The sequence below is a fragment of the Acinonyx jubatus genome, chromosome E2, assembly GCF_027475565.1.
Source record: "Acinonyx jubatus isolate Ajub_Pintada_27869175 chromosome E2, VMU_Ajub_asm_v1.0, whole genome shotgun sequence".
Taxonomy (NCBI): Eukaryota; Metazoa; Chordata; class Mammalia; order Carnivora; family Felidae; genus Acinonyx; species Acinonyx jubatus.
The window spans coordinates 3,074,169-3,096,593 of NC_069396.1; the positions used below are offsets into that span (position 1 = coordinate 3,074,169).

Sequence of the window (22,425 nt, forward strand, 5' to 3'; positions counted from 1 at the left end):
TGTCTGTCTTGTCTGGAGTCCCCAGGGCAGCACCTGGCCCACGATGACCATTTGTGAAACGGAGTCGTAGCGTGAGAACATAGCCCGATGTTGATGTAGCACGATGCTGTGGGCAGTGTTCCTCTGACATTGAAGGCCGGCTTGCCTTTCAGTGGAAAGCTGACTCAGTTTTAGGAGACGCTTGGCATTTTATCTGGCTAGAGGGAGACCTGGTGGCCTGCTCTCTTGAGCTAGGGCTTGAGGGGGACTCTTCCCCAGATAAGCAGCTCTGTCTGTGCCCTGCCGTCTTGCATTCCCAGCCGTCCTGCGTGCATCTCGCAGCCTAGAGCGCCTTTCCTTACAGCCTGCCCCGTGAACCTCACAGGCTCCCCAGTTCCCTGGGGGAGTGTGCAGGCAGGCTGACCACTTGGGCCGGAGGCAAGAGGAGTCTCGGTCGTGGGAGGGCCTGGAAGGAGAAGAGAGGAGGCAGGCTGTCCTTGGCTCCCTTTGGTCACTGGCGCCCGGTCTGTGGTCCCTCAGGACCGCGAGCAACTTGAGAACAGGGAAGAGGCCCTTTCTTTCGGTCTCACTGGGGCTGGGAGCTCTCTGGAAAGGTTTGGTGACTCCTGATCTCCGCTAGCTGCCTCTGCACCGGCGGTCCCGGCATGTGCCCAGGGTCCTGACCACCATGCAGCTGGAGCCCCGGGTCTGCTCCTGCCTGCCCCTCTCCAAGCACCCCCCCCCCCCCGTCTCCCACTCTGGTTTTGAGGAGGCACAGACCTCACTTGCTTTGGTCTGACTCCTTTTTACTCTTTAACTGGCAACCCCTTAAGTCATCGAGTTTGCCTTCCTGGTGGGACCAATGCCATTCGACGGTCTGGAGGCCTTTCTGTTTCGTGCGTCTCTAGTGTGGCAGGTGCTGGTGGCCCCCCCCCCCCCCATCCCTCAGCCTTTTCATCACGCTCAAACTGTCACACGCTTGCCTGTCACCCGGGAAGCTTATTAAACTGCAGATGACAATTCTGGGGTGGGGCCTGTACTCTGCATTTCTATCAGGAGGCTGACACCTCTGGTCCCCGGGTATTGGTTGAGTCCCAGGCTTTGGCCAAATCCCGGACACCGCTGTCTGTGTATCTGTGCCTGGGGCACAGATATCTGTTTCCCCCCAATGACACGAGGCTGCTCCGAGCAGCTGGCCGGCTGTGCCACGGAAGGGACCCCGAGCAGCGGCCCTCGACTTGTGACTCCTGGGGGCCGCTCCCCTGCCCTTAAGGAGGTGGCTCTCCCCACAGCAGGGAGCTCTGGTCGCCAGAGGGGCAGCTGGATAGAGAAACACCCATGGGGTGTTGTACGTGCTCGAATGAAACTTAGGTCGCAACAGCAAAACAGGTATTTTTTGATTTAGCAGAATTATTCCAAAAGAACATTAAACTGATGTAGATGTAGAGCCTCTTTTTTTAAATGTTTATTTATTTTTGAGACAGAGGGAGGAAGAGAGGCAGGGGGAGGGAAGGGCAGGGGGTGGGGGGGAGAGTCCCGAGCAGGCTCCGCACCGTCAGCACAGAGCCTGATGTGGGGCTTGAACGCACAAACCGAGAGATCGTGACCTGAGCCGGAACCAAGAGTCGGACGCTCAACTGACTGAGCCACCCAGGTGCCCCAGCGAAACGGAATTTTGAACTTGGGCGAGAAATGCCTAAAACAGAGGAGTGGTTAAACATGGGGTTGGCTTATCGTTTGGACCAGAGGTTGGGAAATGTTTTCTTTAAAGGCCCAGATGGTAAATAGTTTAGGCTTTCCAGGCCATCCAATTTCCACTGCAACTGTCCTGCTCCCCAGTCCCCATGCAAAACCAGCTGTAGACCGTACGTAAGCCGATAGGCTGGCCGCGTGCCGATAAAACTTTATTTACAAAAACGGACGTTGGGACACACTTGTCCCCCCAGCAGTGGCTCGCTGGCTCCAGTGCAAGCCTCGGGGCTCTGTCTCCGTTTAGGTCCCCGCAGAAGCACACCTCCACGTGAGGATGTGAGGAGTTTACCTGGGAGGTGACCCCAGGAGGCGGAAGTGGGAGCCGGGGCCGCGGGACATTATCAGGAATGTCCCCGGGCCCCCTGGGAGGCAGTGCCGACCTCACTCCTGCACTGTGCCACCAGCTCGGGCGTGAAATCCCTCTCCCTCCCTGTCGAGGGCTGCTTGGGGGGGGGGGGGGGTGGCACCGCGGCCCTTGCGTCTGTGCGTAGACAGGCTCGTCCCCAGAAAGGCTTGGGCGTGGGGAGGTGAGGACTCAGGGGGCGTGGTGGGTCCCGGTCGGAGGATCTACGGGGACAGACAGGAAAGACGCCCACGCGGGACTCAGCAAGCGAAAAAGGAAGGCGCGGGGGAAGCATGCCGCGGTGATGCCGTCTCTGCAAATAAACAAGGTGTGGGATGTCTCCACCTGAACACGCGCCCTTGAGCGCGCGACGTGCGGCCTTGGGGCAGGTGACAGCGACGGGTGACGCGGACGGGCCTTCGCTTCGACTCTGCTCACGGCGGCGGCGTCCGCCTTGTTGCAGACGGTGCGCGTGGCCCTGGGAAGGCACAGGTCGGCCGAGGGATGCGAACGATGCTGCAGGAGAAGGTGTGGCTTCACAGGGGCCACGCCGGGGTTGACAAAGCTAGGGAGGTCGGTTGTAAGATGGTCCACGGAGAGGGATTCCAGTTTTGTATGCTTGTGCGCGTGTGGGGATTATGTGACGTGTGTGTGTGTCGCTGTGTGATGTGCCTGCCTGTCTGTCGGTCTCTGTCAGTCTGTCCATCATCTGTACCGTTGTCTGTTGATCGCTCAGTACCCATCGGTGTGCCTTTGTATCTATATGTCCTCTATCTGTCATCCTATCTGTCAAGATACATGTGTGTATCGTGTATCACATATCATCTATCAATAGGGGCGCCTGGGTGGCTCGGTTGTTGAGCGTCCGCCTTCGGCTCAGGTCATGATGTCACGGTTCGTGGGTTCGAGCCCCGCGTTGGGCTCTGTGCTGACAGCTCCGAGCCTGGAGCCTGCTTCCGATTCTGTGTCTCCCTCTCTCTCTGCCCCTCCCCCACCCACGCTCTGTCTCTCTCCGTCTCTCAAAAATGAATAAACATTAAAAATTTTTTGAAGTATTTATCATCTCTCTCTCTCTCTCTCTCTGTCTCTCTTTCTCTGAATATCTGTCTGTCTATCCATCTGTCTGTCTCTTCCCAGCAGGCAGCTCACCCAGACGGAGGGCTTGTTCCCAGTATGTACTCAGACTTGGGACCCTTGGGTCAAAAAGTCTGTTTCCTGTGTCCCCTCCTGCCCACCGGAGGCGGCCAGAGGTGGAGAGGAAGGGGGTCTTCAGCAGGATGTGTGAAATGAGAAGCGGGTCGAGGGTCCACTGCCAGGAGTCTGTCGCATGCTGGGGGCAAGGGGGTTGGGGAGGAGGGGACGGAGCACTGAGGAGGGCCAGAGAAGGGCTGGCAGGACGGGGGGCATCCTGCTGCAACCACACCACTGGCACTGTCACGTGCTTCCTTGACCCAGTGCTCATGCAGTTGAGAGTCCTTTCTGTGTCTTCAACACCTGTAAGAACCACATAACCCCAGGGCCTTTGCACATGCTGGTCCCTCAGTGGGGTGTGTGCTCTCTCAGCTCATCCCTCGGCTGGCTGCTTCTCATCCTTCGGTCTGAGCTCGGTGGCCACTTTCTCAGAGAGGCGGCCCTTGCCTGCTCTGGGTGTCCCACCAGCCTGCCCTGCCCTGTTCGTTTTCCTCAGAGCTCTAATCGCTCTCTGGAATGCTCTGGTCCCTGTGCTGTTTTATTCTCTGTGTTATCTGTATTCTCTGGCCACCAGGGAGGGCAAGGATCTGGCCTGCCCAGCCCACAGCTGCACCCGCAGTGCTGGGATGCAGTAGGTGGTCAATAAAGCCTGGTTCCCATCAGTGCTCCTCCCACCCCCGCCCCCCCCCAAGGATAACAGGGCCTGGGGTGGGGGTGGGTTGTCGGGGTCGGAGCCGTGCAAAGGAAGAGAGCTTGGAAGCGGGTGAGCTGGCTGCCTGTGGCTCTTCCTGCTCCAGTTCAAAGTCGGCCCTGCCCCTGGAACTGCCATTGCAAGTTTAGATTGTTCCAGAATCCCGCTGCTGACTGTTCAAAAGGCTCCCAGCTGCTATCAGGAAACAGCTCAGGAAGGTCTCCGTTAAACACCAAGAAACTGAGATGCAATCAGCCGGGCTGGAATTCACGAAAAGTGCTAGCTCTGGGGTTTAAGAAAGAAAGAACGAGTTTCAGGGCGAGAGGAGGCAAACCAGCAGCCGAGCCCTGTTCTGCGTCCACCTGTCAGGCGCGGGCAAATCCGCTTCTCCCGTCCCAGCATCAGCGGCAGGAAGAGGCGGCCTCCCGCCAGGGCCGCGGCGCGTCCTCGCGTCCTCACGTCCTCGCCGCCGAACCCGGGGATCCCGCTGCCTGTGGACAAGAACGCTCTGTGACTGATACTTCTTCCTGCTCGTTGGCATCGGCCCGGAATCTTCCAGCCGTGGTCTTCAAGGCCAAACACGAACCAGGATTTTCCATTATGGCTGCAATTTCGGCTCGTAACTTTATCGCTCAAACTAAGCCCACTTCAGAAATGCCATAAACTAATTGTCACTGAATAAACTGAAACTTTTGAGGAGTTTATGAAAGTGATTTAATGAAAAAAAAGAGGGAAAGTAGAAAGCAAATGTTGCCTACAGAACCGTTGGCAAAAAGGTAAAACCTCGCTGTTTCTTTTGAAAGCGTGCCCCTGACTTGGCCGGGAGCCCCGTCCGCCCCGGCCCCGGTGCCCGGTGTTGGTGATGCTGTGTAAGATGCTTGTCTTCTCCGGGGAAGCCGGTTGGGGGCCGCAAGTAAAGGGGGCACAGACCAGATCAAACCCTCGTCCAGCGGAATGAATCCTGGTTCCTTGATTAAAAATCCCAATAACAACCAAGTGAATGTCGGGGTTAAGTGAATGCGAGTTAATTACGAAGCTGTGACCATTTTCACAGTTTCTGAAGCTAAACACGCCAACGCAAGCTGTCAGTTTACGTTAGGCGATCACTTGAGCGACTACCGGTTCACCGTTTCACCTCATTCCTGTTAAGAAACAATATACGAAGGGTATAAAGTGATCAGCTCTGTTTATGCTGAGGAGCCGGGTTGTAATGTCAGCGCACAGGAGCGGGGCAGAGGGAGAGCCTGTTCCTGGCTTCTGCTGATTGTTTATGAACGAAAATCTTTGGAGAAACTTCCAAACACCGACAATCTGGGAATGGTCAAGCGGGAGCAAAGCCCATCAAAGCATTCCCAGCACGGAACAGGGAGAGAAGCACGTTTCCTCCCCGGTGGGGCTGGTTGGCAAGAGGGGGTCCGTGGGACACACGGGATTTGGGGTCTGTTGAACTCCTACGAGAAGAAGCCAGCTGGGACCCATGAGGGCTGACTCCAGCATTTTCCGTGACTGCCGGGATGGAGCAGCGTGCAAGCAGTTGTACGAGTCTGAGCTTCCTGTTGGCTGAGGAGAGTGGGGTCGGGACGGGGGTCTGCCTCCCACCGTGGCCGCAGAAGAAACAAGAACCTCCTGCCTGGCACCCCGGGAGTGTCAGGTCTTCTGTGAGAACGAGACGCCAAGGCATCGGAAACCAGCCTGAATTCTGTCCCATGTATCACGGCAGCAGCCACGAGAGCCCGGAAGAATGTTTTCTTTAGTTAAGCCTCACTGAATGGGAGGTGAGGACACACGGCCCAGCCGTCCCTCAGCGGAGGGACGGACAGACGGAATGTGGCTTGCACGGACAACGGAATATTACTCAGCCTTAAAAAGGAAGCAGATTCTAACACCTGCTCCAACGTGGACGGACCTTGAAGACAGCACGCTGGGGGAGGTAAGCCCGTCACAACAGGACAGACACCGTAGGGTCCCCCTCACGCGTCCGGTCCATGGAGACAGAAAGCAGATTGGGGGGGGGGGTGGCGCCGGGGGCTGAGGACGGGGTGGTGGTTGGCGTGTAATGGGGACAGAGCTGTGGTTCGGGAAGGTGAGAAAGTTCTGGAAGCAGACGGCGGGATAGCTGCACAACACGAGTGTGCTCGATGCCCCTGAACCGACCCCTGAACACGGTGAAAATGGCAAATTCTGTTATGTTTGCCTCACAACAATAAAAGAAAAATAGTGTATGGGGCTCCCGGGTGGCTCAGTCAGTTGAGCGTCCGACCTCAGCTCAGGTCACGATCTCACGGTCCGTGAGCTCGAGCCCCGCGTCGGGCTCTGGGCTGACGGCTCGGAGCCTGGAGCCTGCTTCGGATTCTGGGTCTCCCTCTCTCTCTGCCCCTCCTCCACCCATGCTCTGTCTCTGTCTCAAAAATAAATAAACGTTAAAGAAAAGAAGAAGAAAAGAAAAATAGCATAAAATAGGTGTGAAGTTGAGACAAAGGAATACGTCCCAAACAAGTAGGCTTGGTTGGCAAAAAGGAAGCACTCGTGTATTTAAATATTCATTATCGTCATTATTACTGGCACCCCATAAATTCCTGTGGGTTGCTTTATGAGGGAGAGAGGGAGAGAACGAGGGAGGGAACGAGGGAGAGAACGAGGGACAATTGCCTTCTATTACTGATCTACAGCGGATGCGTCTAGAGTCGTTTTAAGTAGAAACACGGCCCCTGTGATCGTGTGAGCCGGGCCTTTAACATCAGCTCAGTCCTGCTCCCATGATTGCGGCCCCTAAAGTATTTGTGGGGCCTCCGGTACGTTCTCTACAGCCCGAAGCTGTGACCCACGGGACCACGGATCGCCCACGAAAACCCAGGACACGGGGCCTGCTCACGTGTCACCTTACGTCTCCAGTGAGTTAGACCATCTTCCAGACACTCTCCAACTTGGCCTCCACTTCTGTCCTCCCCACGGCGCCTCGAGGGCCACGGCAGGAACCATCTGTGGATGAGGAGCAGAGAGGGGCAGCCTGGCCACGGCCACGGCCACGGCGGGGCTGTCCCCGGCTGGAACAGCCTGGTCCGAGAGCAGAAACGACCTACCATCCGGGTTTCTATCTCGCCGTGGGGCACAGCCTCTTAATGGCCAGGTGTTTTTAATAAAGGGCGGCCGATTCTGGCTGGTATGTTGCACAAACACGGGGGAGGAGAGAGGACGACTTTGCCCTTGGGACGTCCATCCCTCGGACAGGGCCGGTGTCACGGCTGATGGGAGAAGGCGCCACAGACACCTTCCCCTAGAGACTCACTGCCCCCCAGAGCGAGCCGCACCTCCTCGGGGAGCGGCTGTCCCTCACCCCATCTCCCTCTCCTTCCCTCCTTCCGTCTCCTTCCCTCTCCTTCCTTTTTGCCTGGAAGAATGTTTCGGGCGGCTGCCAGGAGAGAGACCCAAAGCTGGGCACCAAGTCCGGCTTCTCCCACAGGAGAGAGCACTGTCTTTCGTCGGAAGGTACCCACTCGAGCTAAGCCCCCGAGGGCGTGCAAAGGAGGCTTCTGAGAGTGTTTCTGGGGTGCTAAAACCAGGCCGTCCCAGGAGAGCAGGAGTGAGCCGGTCACCCAAGCCCCCAGGCCGGGCTCCAGGCCTCTCGAGCTTTCCTCTGGCTTGAAACAGATCCCTGCGGCCCGGCCGCATCTGGACTGTGATCGGAGCCCTGTCTGCTCGAACCCCTAATTGGATATCTGGCAGTTAACGAGGGCATCTGATCTTATCGCCTTCTTCTCTGGCAAGCCTGGCTCCACCAAAATAACTTTTCTCTGGAAATAAAATAATACAATTAATGTCCTGACTGTCTAAAGCCCTCTTGGGTGACCTCAGCTCTAATGGTTTAATAGGTGTCCTTCATCCGTTAATTACACAGAGTGCTCATTAAGTCAGAGGCATTTCTGCTCAAAAACAAAGGCTGGGACGGATAGCGGTCGTGCACGATGAGAGGAGTTCGCAGGCACCGGGGATTTTTCGTTTTCTCTTCTCTATGTGGCGCTAAGATGGCCCCATCCCCCACACCCCACCCCTTCCCGGGGCAGGAAAACGCATGCCGCTCGCTCTCAAGTGTCTTGACTGCATTTACGTCACCTAAGAATTTTCTTTTTCTGGCTCGCTCTCTGGCATCACCCGGCCGAGAGGCTCCAGGAAAATCGTAAACCCCGATGAATGGCACCGCGGTAACAGCCTGTCCCGCTGGAACACATTTGTGCTTTTTGTCTTGTGATGTCAAAATGAGCTTGGCCGGGAAACCGAAGCCGCCAGCTGAGTGCGGGTTTGGCTTTCTGCGTCTCTGGGGTGGGGGCGGTGGGGGGGGGCGGGGGGGGCAGCCCGGGGCGGGGGGGGCTGAGTGAGGCCCGGCGGGCTCCCTCCGTGTCCTTGGTGGAGTCGCTTCACCCACCTCCGCGTCTGTAAAGTCAGGCCGCTGAGCATCGCCGCAGACCTTTGCCCCGACGGCCCCGTGAGGGCCTCCGCCACTCCCTCCTCCGGCTTGGGGCTGAGTGTGTCACACAGGAAGTCCTGGACGAAGAGGAACTCAGCCTGGCTGTGCCACGGCGTAGCTGTGTGACCTCGGGGCAGGCACTCCACCTCTCTGAGCTTCCACAACTGTGAAATGAGGGAAGACCGGAGCAGCCGGGAGTTTCCAGCTTTGTCTCATCCCGCGGTCTCGCCGTCTGTGGAGTCCTGCCCCGGACGTGACGTGTGTCAAAGGACTAAAAGCGGGCTCTGTCTGAGGCCGACCGTGTGCTGAGTGCCCCCGGCCCCCTCCTCAGGAGGGCTCTGGGCTCTACCCGCCGCAGCAGGTTCCATGCTGGGGGCTCTGCGTTCTGCGACCGCACTTTGGGCCTTCCTGACTCCCCTGCATTTGCCGACACGGAGGGCGTCTTCGCGTTTGGTTTCAGAAGCTTTTGAAGACAGGCCCGAAGCGCAAAGAACGGAGATACCGCCGTCCGTTTCTTAGCCGCTCTCCGAGTGAGCGCACCCCGTGTACTCAACAGGGTACCTACGTCCAACTTGACGTTGCTTTTCTGCCGCCCGGGGCCCAGCGACACACACGTCAGAGAATACTTGCGTCTATCAAATGAATTCTTTCCCCCCTTACGGTCCAGGGGGAAACAAAGTCCCGACCGGTTAGTAGACGCCTCAAGTGTCCATCCACTCGTGCCGGGACCTGGCCACACCCCAGGCCGGGAAGCGTCCTGCAGAATCCTCACTGGGCCCACGCGGGACGGGCCCAGAGACACCACCCGAGTGTCGCCAGGGGTGTCGAGGACCAGGGACAGTGGACGGCACAGTGAGGGTGCCCGCCGCACGGGCCCCGGTTGCAGACAGGACTGGGTCACCCGACACCACGGGTAGGTCTTCATACCGTGCTGCGGGGGGAGGCCAAGGAGAATTCCACGCATTTGACACGAGACCGCCGAGGCCGATTGCTTGACGACACACGGGCGCAAGGGACAGTTGCCCAGGTGGTGGGACGGGATTGCAGAAACAAAGCAAAGGGGTGTGTGGTCACCGGGCCCCGGGAGGAAACGGGAGCCCCCGCAGCTGACGGCTGTGATGGACCAGCCCTCTGTACGAGAGTCGAACTAAACACTCCTGAGCAAATCAATACATAAAAAGGGAAAAAAGAAAAATTCACACGCAGGCCCTGGGGGTCCGCAGAGAAGGAAGCTGACTCCTCCCCCAGCAGCCTCGGCCCCCCTGCACTCCGCGGGTGCCCCTCTCATCACCCCGGGACCCCTGCCCGCCCCTCCCACGAGTGCAGGGAGCAGGGCATCCGGGCCTGATCCGAAGACGGGCACGAAGCCGCGCGTGAGGGCTCCTCCTTGTTCTCCGCAGCCCCTCGCGGTCTGTGGTCCGTGCTGGGGGACACTGGGTTTCCCTGTGGAGGGTGTGGGCGAGCCCACACGTGGTCCACGGGCCAGCTGCGAGAAAATCAGCCAAGCCGCCTGACGCAAAACCCCCAAATCCCCAGGGTCTGCCGCAAACCAGGCCCTCCAGGGCTCAGGTGAAGGAATCTGGGGGTTCTTTTCTGCTCGTCTGTTTAATTTTTACCTAGGTTTTCGGGTGTCTGGGTTGAAACCCAAGTTAGAGCAAGGAGTGAGTGTCTCCCCAACCTGGTCTCCAGGTGCCCGGACGGGACTCCCCTGCGCCCCCTGGTGGCGAGGACGAAGTGCGCTAGGTGAGCCTGCGTTGAGAGCCCCCGGGGGCAGGTGGGCGTCAGGAGGATGGAGGGGAAGCCGCCGTGTCCAGGAAGGTCGCGTCCCGGGGGATGGCGGCGGGCGATACGTCGTCTGATCTCAGTACTGTTTTCACATGTTGCCTGTCCTGAGTCCAGAGGAGTGGCTTTTCTGGTGGGATTTTCGTCGTGGCCGGACCCCAGGGGGATGGTTTGCTGGAGACCTTCCTCCTTCCTTTTACGCACGTCTGTTCAGGTCTACGGGTAGGCCAAGCTCACCGACCCCCGTCACCGCTCAGAGGCCTGTCTGCTGGTGCCTAATGAGGAGGACACTGGCGTCCCCTGCATTTTATTAAGCGGGAAAAGCTGGCACTGTGTGCGTGTGAGAGAGGCTTCTACGCGTTTTATCCCAGTGGGTGAATTTTACCTCTTTGTTGTATCGGGCAAGTGCGGAGAACCAACACGAGCCAGAACTGTGCTGGGGGCTGGCACATATCCATGTGTGAACACATGTGGTCCCTGTCCCCCAGGAACTTGGAATGTATCAGGGAGGAGCATGTAGTCAAAGAACCACACAAACATGTAATTAGGATCGGAAGACCTGATGAAATTTAATCTGAGTCGACAGTGACAAGCCAGGCTGAGAGCACTCAGAAGGCAGGAACGGCATGTGCTAAGGCCCTGTGGCAGGAAAGGGCTTCCCCAGAGCAGCATGGGAGTCCATGAGAAGATGTGGGGTCGTGTTCTGTGAGTTTCTACACCGGGGAGGGGCTTCAGCAAGGGGTTGACATAATTCCATTTATATCTTTGTTCTCTCTGACACAATAAATGCACATAGTTAAGAAAGATCAAATAATCCGAAAAAACGTTTTAATAGAAAACACTGGCATGCTGCTTTACCCCAGCTCTTCCCCAGTTCCATTCCCCAGAGTAAGCATTTGGGACGCTTTTGGTTTCGTTCCTTTGTCATAAGCTCTGTGTTTTTATCCTGCTCACAACAGTAGAGCACATCACCCATCATTGAATGAATGAGTGAACGAATGAATGAGTGAATGAATGGATTCCCACCCCAAACCCGCCAGAGCCGACTCAGGAATAGCGTCTTAAGTTTTGGAAGTACCAGAGAAGCCAGCAGCCTCCGCCCCAAGCAGATCCAAGCACTGCCTGTGGGCCTGTTAGGAAGGGTTCCTGCTGTATAAGTAGGAGTGCTACCTTCTCGTGGGGGCTGCATGGACAGGAGGAGGCAGGACACATGATGCCGACAGCCTGGTTCTGGGGCTGGGGGGGGGGGGCGCGGGGGAGGGGGAGAACAAAAGCCGGGGCTCCATTTTCCCGGACAACCGTCAGGAAAGATTAAACCCAGCCGTGGGCCCGGGGCTTCGTTAGTGGCTCAGTGCTCGCGTGCGGCTGGGTTGTGGCATCTTAGTTCAGATGACAACAGCCATCAGGCCCTGGGCTGGGCCTGTGCCCCGTACCTCACCAAGAGCTTGGTGTCACCTCACTGGCTTCATCCTTACCAGCAGCTTACGAAGTGTCACCCTCCACCCCCACCAGGCACCCAGAGGAGAGAGCTTGTCCTGCACAGCCCCCCGACTCCAGCTCAGCCTGGTGACCACTGTGGGTGACAGTCCCTTGCCAGTGAGGAAAGGGACCCCCGAGCAGACACGGCCGGGGGTGAGGGACACTTGGCAGGGCCTGAGGGTTGAGGAGCAAACTGTCCTGGGGGCAGGTGCTGACCGGCCGGCCAGCGTGCCCCTGCCCTCTGCCCACAGGACCTCTAGCCCCGCCCTCTGAGTCTGGCGGGCCTGGGCCACACTCTGGGCTCTGCCTTGACCCCTCTGACTTCCTGGGAGGTAACTAGGATTTGCGTGCAGCTGGCCCCCTCCAGGCCTGGCTCTCCATCCCTGTGGGTGCATCCCTGCAGGCAGGGAGAGGCACTGGAGGGATGCACAGAAGTGGGGAGACACCTAGGGAGGGTGGACGGCTCAGCTTCTTGACTGGACGCTTCAGAGAGCTTCCCGCAGTCTGTCCTTCCTGAAGAAGGCTCCTGAGAGATGGGGCGTGTGGCTTGTTTTAGATCAGGAGTGGGTGTGCAAACGGATAGAAAGTTGTAAAGAATCCCCAGGTAGGGTGTTTGCCGTTCTCTGGTCCTGTGCGCGAAGCAGTGTCCTGTGACGGACAGCCGGTGTGTGGGGACCTTTTATCTCAGCGACATCAGCGGCAGGAAACTTGATAGGAAAATAAATTTCCCAGGAGAATGCCTATCACGGTCATCAGAAATGGCAGGGACCAGCCCAGAGTATGAGCTGAGAGCAGAGTGGAGGGAGGGAAAGGCAGGGAGAGAATGGTTCATCCATCCTTCCATCCATCCACCCATCCATCCATCAATCCATGCATCTATTCATGCATCTATCCATCCATCACCCATCCATCCATCCATGCATACAGCCTTCCATCCATCCATCCTTCCATCCATCTACCCATCCATCCACCCACTCATCCATCCACCCACCCATCCATCCATCCTTCCAGGTGGTCATCCTTCCATCCATCCATCCATCCATCCATCCATCCATCCATCCATCCATCCTTCCATGCATTCATCCTTCCATGTGGTCATCCTTCCTTCCTTCCATCCATCCATCCATCCATCCATCCTTCCATGCATTCATCCTTCCATGTGGTCATCCTTCCTTCCTTCCATCCATCCATCCATCCATCCATCCATCCATCCTTCCATTCATCCATCCATCCATCCATCCATCCTTCCATGCATTCATCCTTCCATGTGGTCATCCTTCCTTCCTTCCATCCATCCATCCTTCCATTCATTCATCCTTCCTTCCTTCCTTCCTTCCTTCCTTCCTTCCTTCCTTCCTTCCTTCCATGCATTCATCCTTCCATCCATCCACCCTTCCATCCATCTACCCATCCATCCATCTACCCATCCATCCATCCACTCATCCATCCACCCACCCATCCATCCACCCTTCCATCCATCTATCCATGCATTCATTCAACAAGTACTTGTGGGCACCTACAGTGTCCCAGGCTCTGCTGTCTGTGCTAGAGATGCCATTAAGGACCCTGTCCTCAGGAGGCTTATGTTCAGGTGTGGGAAGACAGGTGACAATGTGCAGCATGCAGAGGCACTGGTTTCTACGAAGAAAAGTCAAGCAGCATGAACAGGGTAGAGAGTGTGCGCTGTGTTATTTAAGTAGGGCTGTCATGTAGTCTGTGATCAAGTCATTTGATCTGGAAGAGAGTGGTGACCACAATGTGGATGCCTGGGGCTCTGAGCTCCTTGTGGAGAGTGGGTGCAGAGATGGCTCCATGACTGGGGGACAGCAAGGAGGCTGAGTGTGGGGAGCAAGTGTGGGAGGGACAGATGGGGCCAGGGAGGGCAGGGACCAGCTCATGCTTCAGGCCATTTTAAGGGAATTGGATTGTATTGTGCCCAGGTGGGAGCCCTTGGAGGGTTCGAGTAGGTCTAAAGAATCCAGTTGTCTGTTGCGTGAGAATTCATTGGTGGTGGGCAAGGTACAAGCCGGGAGGCCTTTGGAGGGCTGTTTGATACTCCAGATGGGGATGGTAGGGCTCTGGGCTCCGCCTGAGGGGAAGCAGGGGAGGGTGAGGGAAAGAGAGGGAACCTGAGTGGGAGGGGAGAGAAGGAGGAGGAGGAGGGAAGAGAGAAGAGAAGGGTGACCCACAAGTTTTCCGCCAGAGCGTCTGGGAGATGTTGCCCATCAGTTACGATGGGGAAGACTTGGGAAGGAGCAAGTTTAGAAGGTTCAGGGGTGGGGTGAGGGCAGTCGTGGCCTTGGGCTCTCAGGGGACACTTTTCAACCATGGGAGCCTGAGGGAAGGTTGGGAATGCGGCCAGGCCCGGGCAGCAAGACTCCTCAGTGCTGTCCCCACAGGTCCCCCACCAGAGGTGCCGATTCTCCGTCCCTGCCTGGCCTCCTGCAGGGGACGGGGCACAGTGCCCTGGCCACGTCTCCCCCCCAGAGGCTCTTCCTAAACCCCTGTGTCCTGGCTGTAAGTCCAGGCCTGAGCCCCCCAGGGCCCCGTGCCCCATCTTCCCACAGACTGGTCCACCCACTCCTGACTGCCAGTGTGCCATCCAGAAGACCTTGCATTTCTTCCTGGAGGGCTACCTGAAGGGGTGTAGAGCCCCCACACTCCATGCCCTTTGGCTCCAACCAGGTAGAATTTACATTTGCAAAAGGACAGGGAGTAGAAGGCCAGATGCACAGTGAGATAGATAGATAGATAGATAGATATATTATATATATATATATATATAATATATATATAATAAATAGATATATTTAATATCTATAATAATATAGATATTATATTTAAATATAGTTCTACCTAAAAACACTTATTTCTAGAGGATACATAAATATATAAGTAGGTATGGGGCACCTGGGTGGCTCAGTCGGTTAAACGTCTGACTTGGACTCAGGTCGTGATCTCACGGTTCCCGAGTTCGAGCCCCGCATGTGGCTCTGTGCTGACAGCATGGAGCCTACTTCAGATCGTCTGTCCCCTACTCTCCCTGCCCCTCCTGCTTGCACTCTGTCTCTCTCCCAAACGGAAATAAAAGCATTAAAAATAATAAAATAATAAACATATAAGTCTGTATTATGTTACATATAGTATATAAATTAAACATATCAATTATCTTGTGATCATTATTAATTATATAAATATGTTTATGTTACATATCCATACTTTGTATGGATCGAAGTATAATTTCATATAAATGAATGATATTTAATTATTACACTTATCAGTTATAATTACAATATAAATATTATAAAGTATATAATTACAAATATATATAAATACAGATGTAAAAACATTTATATGTAATAATGAACTATATAGTACATAAATTAAAAATAACATTTTATAGACTATGAATATAATAATAAATTATAATCTATATTATGTACTTATTCATGTAGTATATAAAAACATAATAAAATAATTACTAGAACACAATAAATAAATCTATAAAAATAAATAATAAGTAAGTAAATACTTTTTGCTCGGATGCAAAAATGTATACAAAATATACGAATAAACGTCTGTAACTTTCCAAGGAGCTTATCCTGCACCCTGCCTGGAGAGAAAGCCCAGGGAGGGCAGGTGTGCCTGCGTTAGTCTGCTGGCACGTGACTGCGAGCAAGGCTCTCTTGGGAATAACTTTTAAATGGAGAAAAGCCATTTCTTAGCAGGAGGCTGAGAGCTCCGAGGCTGAGTTGTGTCTGAGCCCAGGCCTGCCTCCCGGCCTCCCGTCTCTTTTAATCAAAACGCAAAGGTCTTTCCCAGAGTCCCTCTAAGAGCTGGTGGGAAAGCACATCGAGTGTTCCTCAGGAGGTTTATGAGTCCTGTTAGGTTCTGGGGCAGTGCCCCCGAGATAAGACACGAGCAACATGCAAAGAACTCGCTTGGGATGCCTCTCGCCCTGCAAAAATGCAGCTCCAGGAAGGAGGGGAACCACCCTGCGCCCCTCCCCCCAGACCCTCCCAGGTCCTGGTTCCCAGGGGCTCTGTGCCCGTTGCTGGCTGGCGGAGTAGACCTTTACTGAGCCCCGCCCTGGGCTGGGGGCCGGCCAGGGCCTGGGAATTCACACAAGCAGATAAGGCGCTCCCTGTCCCTTCCTCTGACCCCAGGAGCCTGGCAGACCCACTAAGTGACACGGGGTGCGTTTTGCATCTGCTCTGGGAACTTGGGAACCGGGCGTCCCGACAGAAAATAACCATGGTAGGAAAACTTCCAAACACCCATCGCAAGAGTGTGTACTGAAATGTCCAGAAAGGTGTGCAAATCACAGGTATGCAGCTTGGTGAATTTTCCCAACTAAACAGAGCCCTGGGACCAGCCCCTGCAGCCCCCAGAGCCCCCCACACCCCTCCAGCTGTGCCTCCCGCCCTCCCGCCTCCTGATAAGGCTTATCGGGCCGACGCAGCTGGGAAGGCACAGCCACCACGAGTGATGTGCAGTAACGGATTTATTGCGGGGATTAGACCGTATGTGGGTGTGGGAGGCGCTGCGGAGGGTTAGAGACAAGCCCTGCCCAGCCTTCCGGGAGCGTCCCTGCAGCGGACCAGCGTGGCTTGTGGGGAACGCGGGGAAGCAGGCTCCCATGCGGGCTGTCGGATGGGAGCGCAGGCAGAGGAGTCCGTGGGCGAGAGCTGCTTCTGTGGCGGGTGGTCTGCGAGGCCGGCAGCTGGGAAGGACGGGGAGGGAGCAGAACCAGGCACGACCCTCCAGCAGCTCGGTGCCGGCTCTCACCAGGGCGGCCGTGCCACGTCCGGAGCCCTTCCGGCTGGAGCGCACACCCCTCTTTCCGCCAACTCCAGCCGCGCCGGGCGAAGCGGCCTGGGCTCAGCCGCGTGTTCGCAGCCCGACACCCACACGGTTGGAGCGCGGATCCGGGTCGCCTGTCGGCTCGGCGGTACGTCCCGTCCGCGGCACGTTAACCAGCCGCGTTCCCGTGCGCAGCAGGAGATGTTCGTTCTTGCGTCGATATAGTGCATCGTATTCACTCACTCAGCTACGAAGGGCCTTTGAGCGGTTTCTGGTCGTTGGCGGTCAGGAGGCACAGGGCCCGCACGCGCCAGCACATGCGTTTTGGTGGCCCCCACACACATTCTCCTCGGTTTGCGCCCCAAGGCGGGCTTCCCGGTGAGGCTGGCATCCAGCTTTGGGAAGGCCAGCCGGTCACCCTGCTTTTTCCTTTCCAGCATTGCCTGTTTTTATTTAGTCTGTGTCTCGAGTTCGGGTTTTGACGACTCTGTGACCCGCAAGCTGAGATCGTGCCAGGGGCCCCTGGGTTGGGGGAGGGCTGGGCACGCACAAGCCGAGGAGGAGGGGGCCCTGCGTTGTGGCTTGTTGATGGCCTGCCTCTCCCGCCCCAGACGGGAGCTCCGTGCGATCAGAGACTGTTAGCAGAGTGAGGACCCTGGGAGACGTCACGTCCTGGTCCCCTGAGGCACAGGGCAGCTGGGGCTGCTCATCAGCTGACCTTGAACCCGGGAGCTTGTGCCGGAATACTTGGTGTCCCCGAGGTAACCACGGGGGTCCTTGGAAGCGGAAGAAGGGGACAGAAGAGAGCAGGGTCGTGGAAGTTGGAGGTGGGAGAGGACTGGACCCACTCCGGCGGGCCGTGAAGGTGGTGGACGGGCCAGGATGCGGCGCCTCCGGGGGCTGGAAAAGGCCGGAACCAGAGTCTCGCCTCGACCTTCCCGAAGGAGCCAGCCCTGTAAGCGCCTTGAGTTTAGCCCAGTGAGACGCCGCCATATCTCCGACCTCCAGACCGTAGGAGAGCACATGTATCATTTAAACGACTAAATCCGTGGTGTTTGCTTCAGGAGCCACAGGAAACGGGCACCGCCTTGCTCCCCGCTGCAGCCCCAGGGCCTGGCCCACCGTGGACTCGCGGTATTTGTCGAATGAGTCCGCATAGGGGAGGCAACCCTGGCCGTGTGCCAGCCACACGGTACACAGCCGGGCTCGCGGAGGCAGCCAGCAAAATGCAGGAGACCCAGGTAACTTTGAATTCTAGATAAACAGCAAAACGTTTTTATAAAAGGGGGTCCCATGCTGTACCAAAAAAGTCATTCATTGTTTCTTGGCCGTTCAGAGTGACCTGGGTGTCTTACATTTAATTAGAAGGTCATATATGCAGTCAGTTCCCCGATCGCTAAGTGTGTTCCAAGTTTACAGCTAGTTAGGGGCTGACACGAGGCTTGAAGGCAGACCCGTGCGACTCCCAAGGACCCCCTACACCTTCCACCCTCCTGTTCCTTATGGTGACAGGATGAGCTGAACGCGTGATCCCTGGCAGGATGCACCCTTCCCCCGCCATTCCCCACGTGCTTTGAGGAGGCGGGCCTGAGGGAGGGATGACTGGGCGAAAGCAGACACCGCGCAGCCTCTGTGGGCCTGTGAGGCCACGTCCCGTCCAGTCACTGAGCAGGAACCGCAACGACCGACGCGGGGCCCGCGGCCAGAAAGACCTTGGCCACTTGTGTCTTTCCTGCCAAGCCGGCATTGCCCCGAGCGGGGTCTGAGGAAGCCTGGTAAGGAAACCAGGGGACAAGGGAAGTCCTTCCTTCGCGGCCAGGAACCCTCCGGGAGGTGAAGCCGCCGGGATGCGAACTGGACAGGATCGGGCCGTTCTGTTTCAGGGACAACAGTACAGAAACAGGGTCCGTGGGGAACTGTCCCTCCCCCACGGCGCACCGCCCCTGACGCTGGCCACCCCGCTGGCCTCACAAACACCTCCAGGAAGTGCTCATACGTACCTGCACGAGCCCAAAGATAGCGTGGCGGGCAGCGCAGGGGGGAGGCTGGGCTGCTGTGGCAGCAGGCTTTTCGTGGTTTTGCTCCTTTTACTATTGGTGAGGACTCCAACCCACCTTGACTTTTCAAAGGAAATTAAACCCTAAGAGACGGAGGGGCCTGCCCAGGGTCCCGGAGTTCAGCAGAGCTCTGCCCGCCCCAGACGACGGGGGCCCGACTCCAGTGAACGTTAACGCCTCTGAGCCGGCACAGGGACTCCCAAAAGCCGCCAGCTTCAAACAGATTTCGGGTTTTGCGAGCTCGGCTCTGCAAATAGGATCGTGCACTTGGAGAAGTGAATTTTGAAGGGCTCCCTAACCGAGTGGAGGGCGTGTTGTCAGGCATCCTGGGGGCCCGGGACGGTGGTCCGTCAATCCGGGGGCTCTGGGGGGAGCTGCACAAAAGGACCACTGACAAAGCTGAGGACAGGGCGTGGGGACTGCAGGGCGGAGGGGCTGGAGGGGCGCCGTGGGCTGTCACCACCCAGGGCAGGTGAAGGGACACAGCCCGGAGCCTGCGCGGAGGAGGAAGGACCCCCGTCCTGCTGCAGGACAGGCCATGGCAGGCCTGCCTCCGTTTCTCAGGCAACACCCTTCTTCCCACCCCCCCCCCCACCCCCGCCCCGGTGGCCAGGCTCTCACCTCACATTCCTCAATGTTTTTCATTGTTGCCGATGCGAGGAAGTATCTGGCCTCTGTCTCTTCGTCTGGGTCATAAGAGGAAGCTCGGTGGCTACATTCCTGCCCCTGCCAATCCGTGTGCCGGCTTCCTCTCCTCTCTGTCAGCTTCCTTCTTGCTCACACACCTTGTCAGGACCTTGGCTGTCCTGTCACCATCTCCATGCCCGGCCTGAAAGGCCACACGCCCACCACCCCCTGATGGCCCCTCCGTGTCGCCCACCTCACGGCCTCCCGAGAGTCTCCACTTCCACGGCCAATGGATGAGCTGCATGCCAGCCAGCGGCCAACCGGCTGGGCCAACGGAGGCTGCCCAACACGGCCACCGCCACTGACCCAGAGAGGCCACGCCAGCAGCAGGAAGCATGCCTAGAAAGGGCCACTGAGGTGTAGATGAAGTTGTCACTGGACCAGGTTGGACAGAAACCCGGCGATGCTTGGGCGCTGCCCTTCCAAATGACCTCCCGCCATGTCTGCCTGTCAAGGACACTCTCCAGGTGGGAGAGCGAATGTGAACTCAAAGACAGCCGGGGTCCGATAATCACCCACCCGAATCCCTAGGATGCCAGCCTTGGGGCTGGCAGCCAGGCCCAAACCCGGGACAGGGTCGGATCTGGGGCTCAGATGCGGGCAGGGGAGGGGTGTGGTGCATCGCCTCCTAACTAGTCATTAACCTGTTGAGAACAAAACAAGAGGGAAGCAGAAGGGACATCCCCTTTTCTTGATGGATGCTGGTAAGTTACAGTGCGCCGTGTATCGGCAGGTCAAGTTCATTCTGATACCCAGTCTCAGGTTTAGGCAGATCTGTCCCGCCGCCACCCCCCCCCCCACCCCCCCCCCCGTCACAGGCAGCCCTGGACCAACCCGGGCCTCCCCTCTCGGAAACCTGTCCCTGCAAAGCTTAGAACGCCAAGGAACAAAGCGGAATGCATACTTCCCGTGCAGTTTCCTCCCGAGAGACAGAGGAGGCAGGGGGGCAGGGCTTAGCACACCCAGCTTCTGGCTCTAACTTCAGCAGCCCTGGGAAGGAAGGGCTGGGTGAGAAAGCAGAGATGCCAGGAGTGTTCCGTGAATGGGCTCCTTCCATGTGGAAGGAAACATCGGGGTGGGGAGGAATCGTTCTCCCCCAAACGGTAGCAGAACTCACAATTTAAAGGCTTAAACAATAAGAGAAATTATCTCACGCAGGAACTGTCTCAAGATCAGGTGATTCTAGGGGTGGTTAATTTAGCTTTCCCACTCTGCCCTTCCTTTCTGCCGTTTTCAGCCTGTTGGATTTGTCCTCAGCTAAGACCCTCATGGTCACAAAGTGGCTGCAGAAGCTTCACATACGCATCGTCACACAACATCCAAGAGCTGGTGGGTGGCACCATTTCCCCTGCGCCTCTGTGTTAGGGAGGACATCCTGTCCCCACGGGCTCCCAGCTGGCACCACACCTCCGTCCTCAAGTGGCCAGAGTTGCCTGTTGCACCCATGTGGAAAGCACGTGCTGCTGACAGACCGTGGAATGAGCCTGATTGGGTTAGACCGAGGGGAGCACTAGGGAGGGGTCAGGTCCCCGGAAGAACATGGCAACCCCGTACCTGAACAAAGTCAGGGGTCTGTTACCAAGTCATGCAAGGGAGGAAGGCACAAGGCTGGTCACGGAGTAGGGAAGGTATAGGACGGGTGAACCAAGAGAACTTGCCCTTCCCCCCGCCCCCCTCCCACACAACCCCTTCGACTTACAGAGACGGTTGCAGATCAAGTCTTGTAAATCGGATCCTTATCTCCTAGGGGACATCACGTGCCGCCACACCTGTAAAACCAAACGCTTCGGCTCAACCCGTGCCTGCCTCAGCTCCTTCCGGGGGACTTTTCCGCACAGCCGGCCTGGCTGAGGGGTCGGAAAGAGGCGTTTCTCAGGCTCGAAGCCTCTGAGGGCGGAAGCCGCCCGTGTCCCAGCTGCCGGGGCAGCCCGGGGCTCCAGAAGCGAGTGCACAGGCAGGGAAGGCCTGCGGGCGGCCTTCAGGGCCTTCCGACTGAAACGCGCACGTCATGGGTCTGGGCAACCTTGCCGCTGATTCAGCGTTCACGAACTGCTCTGGAATGTCAGTTCTGGGGGCGGAAGCAGTTTCCATGGTGACACAGCTCTCCCTGATTGGGGGGGGGGGGGGGGACCTTGCCCCGGGCTCGGCCGAGTCACTGAGACACAGGTGCAGAGTTCACGGAGGGGGGTGTTTCGGCCTTCATTTCGAAGTTCTCGCTCACGATAACGAGGGCTCTCAAAGCGGGTGTGGGGGATGGGGTGGCCGCAGTCACTACGATGGGGTTTCCCTGGAAGGCGGGGGGGGGGGGGGGGCCTGGGATTACCTACCTGCTCGTGTGTGGGGCTCTGGCAAGGGTCAGGCCCCCATCACCCGCAAGGCTGGGGGGAGTGTGACCAGAGGCGGGACTTGTAGGGGACCGGTAAGTGCTGGGGCGGGAGACCCCAACCCTGCCTTCTTGTCCCGGGATGGTGTCGTCCTGTCCTCAGAAGGTAGCCCTGATCTGTGAACACCCCCGTCTCTCGGTCCCCACAACACGCCATCCAGCAAAAACGTGTCACGTGTTCACTTCCCTCTTCCCAAGCAGCCAAAGAGAAAACAGATGGTGGGAAAGGAGCCAAACGCCGCATGGTCTGTTTTCTCCCCCAAAACATTACAGCATCTTCTTCGCGGGGTGACGTGGGGAAGAGGTCTCGTGCCATCGACTTCTCAGCCGCGTGAGTTCGCCAGGAGTCTGGTCACGAGGGAAGCCTCTGGTCCGTTTCTCCACGGCTGGGGGAATCCGGCAGGACTCCACGCTTCGTGCCAAGGCCAGCCGGTCCTCCAAATCCAATTACCTGAGATCATCAGCGGCTTTGGACGTGTCCCCGGGTGACTGTTCAATCATTTGTTGCTGGAAAGCAGTCGCGTTGGCACACGGCCCCATCGGTCGCCTTGGGGCCTCAGTCCTAGAGCCCTGCCTCAGCCTTACTTTCTCGATGGCTATTACAAGAATTACGGTAACATAACCGTCCAAAATGGCCCGATGGCCATGACATAGACGATTCTTGGGCTCTGAGTCATTCGACCAACTTGGTTGACTTCTGTCGTCAGTGACCCAGTTTTGTTGGGAGACAGGGATTGGATTCCTTTGGGCTAAGCTGGGGAAGCGTCTGGGGAGTTCCTACCCCCTCCACCCTCGTGCATTCTGGGCTCCGGGGCA

The 22,425-nt window shown here is 57.2% G+C and overlaps 1 long non-coding RNA gene across 1 annotated transcript in view; it reads left to right on the forward strand.

Annotated features, from left to right (window-relative positions):
* Positions 1–3,447: 3,447 nt before the first annotated feature.
* The window catches only part of LOC128313314 (uncharacterized), a 196,926-nt gene continuing 177,948 nt past the window's right edge, over positions 3,448–22,425 (forward strand). The window contains exon 1 of the long non-coding RNA XR_008293834.1: positions 3,448–5,886. This is a non-coding gene — a long non-coding RNA (uncharacterized LOC128313314). The remainder of the gene's footprint in view (positions 5,887–22,425) is intronic.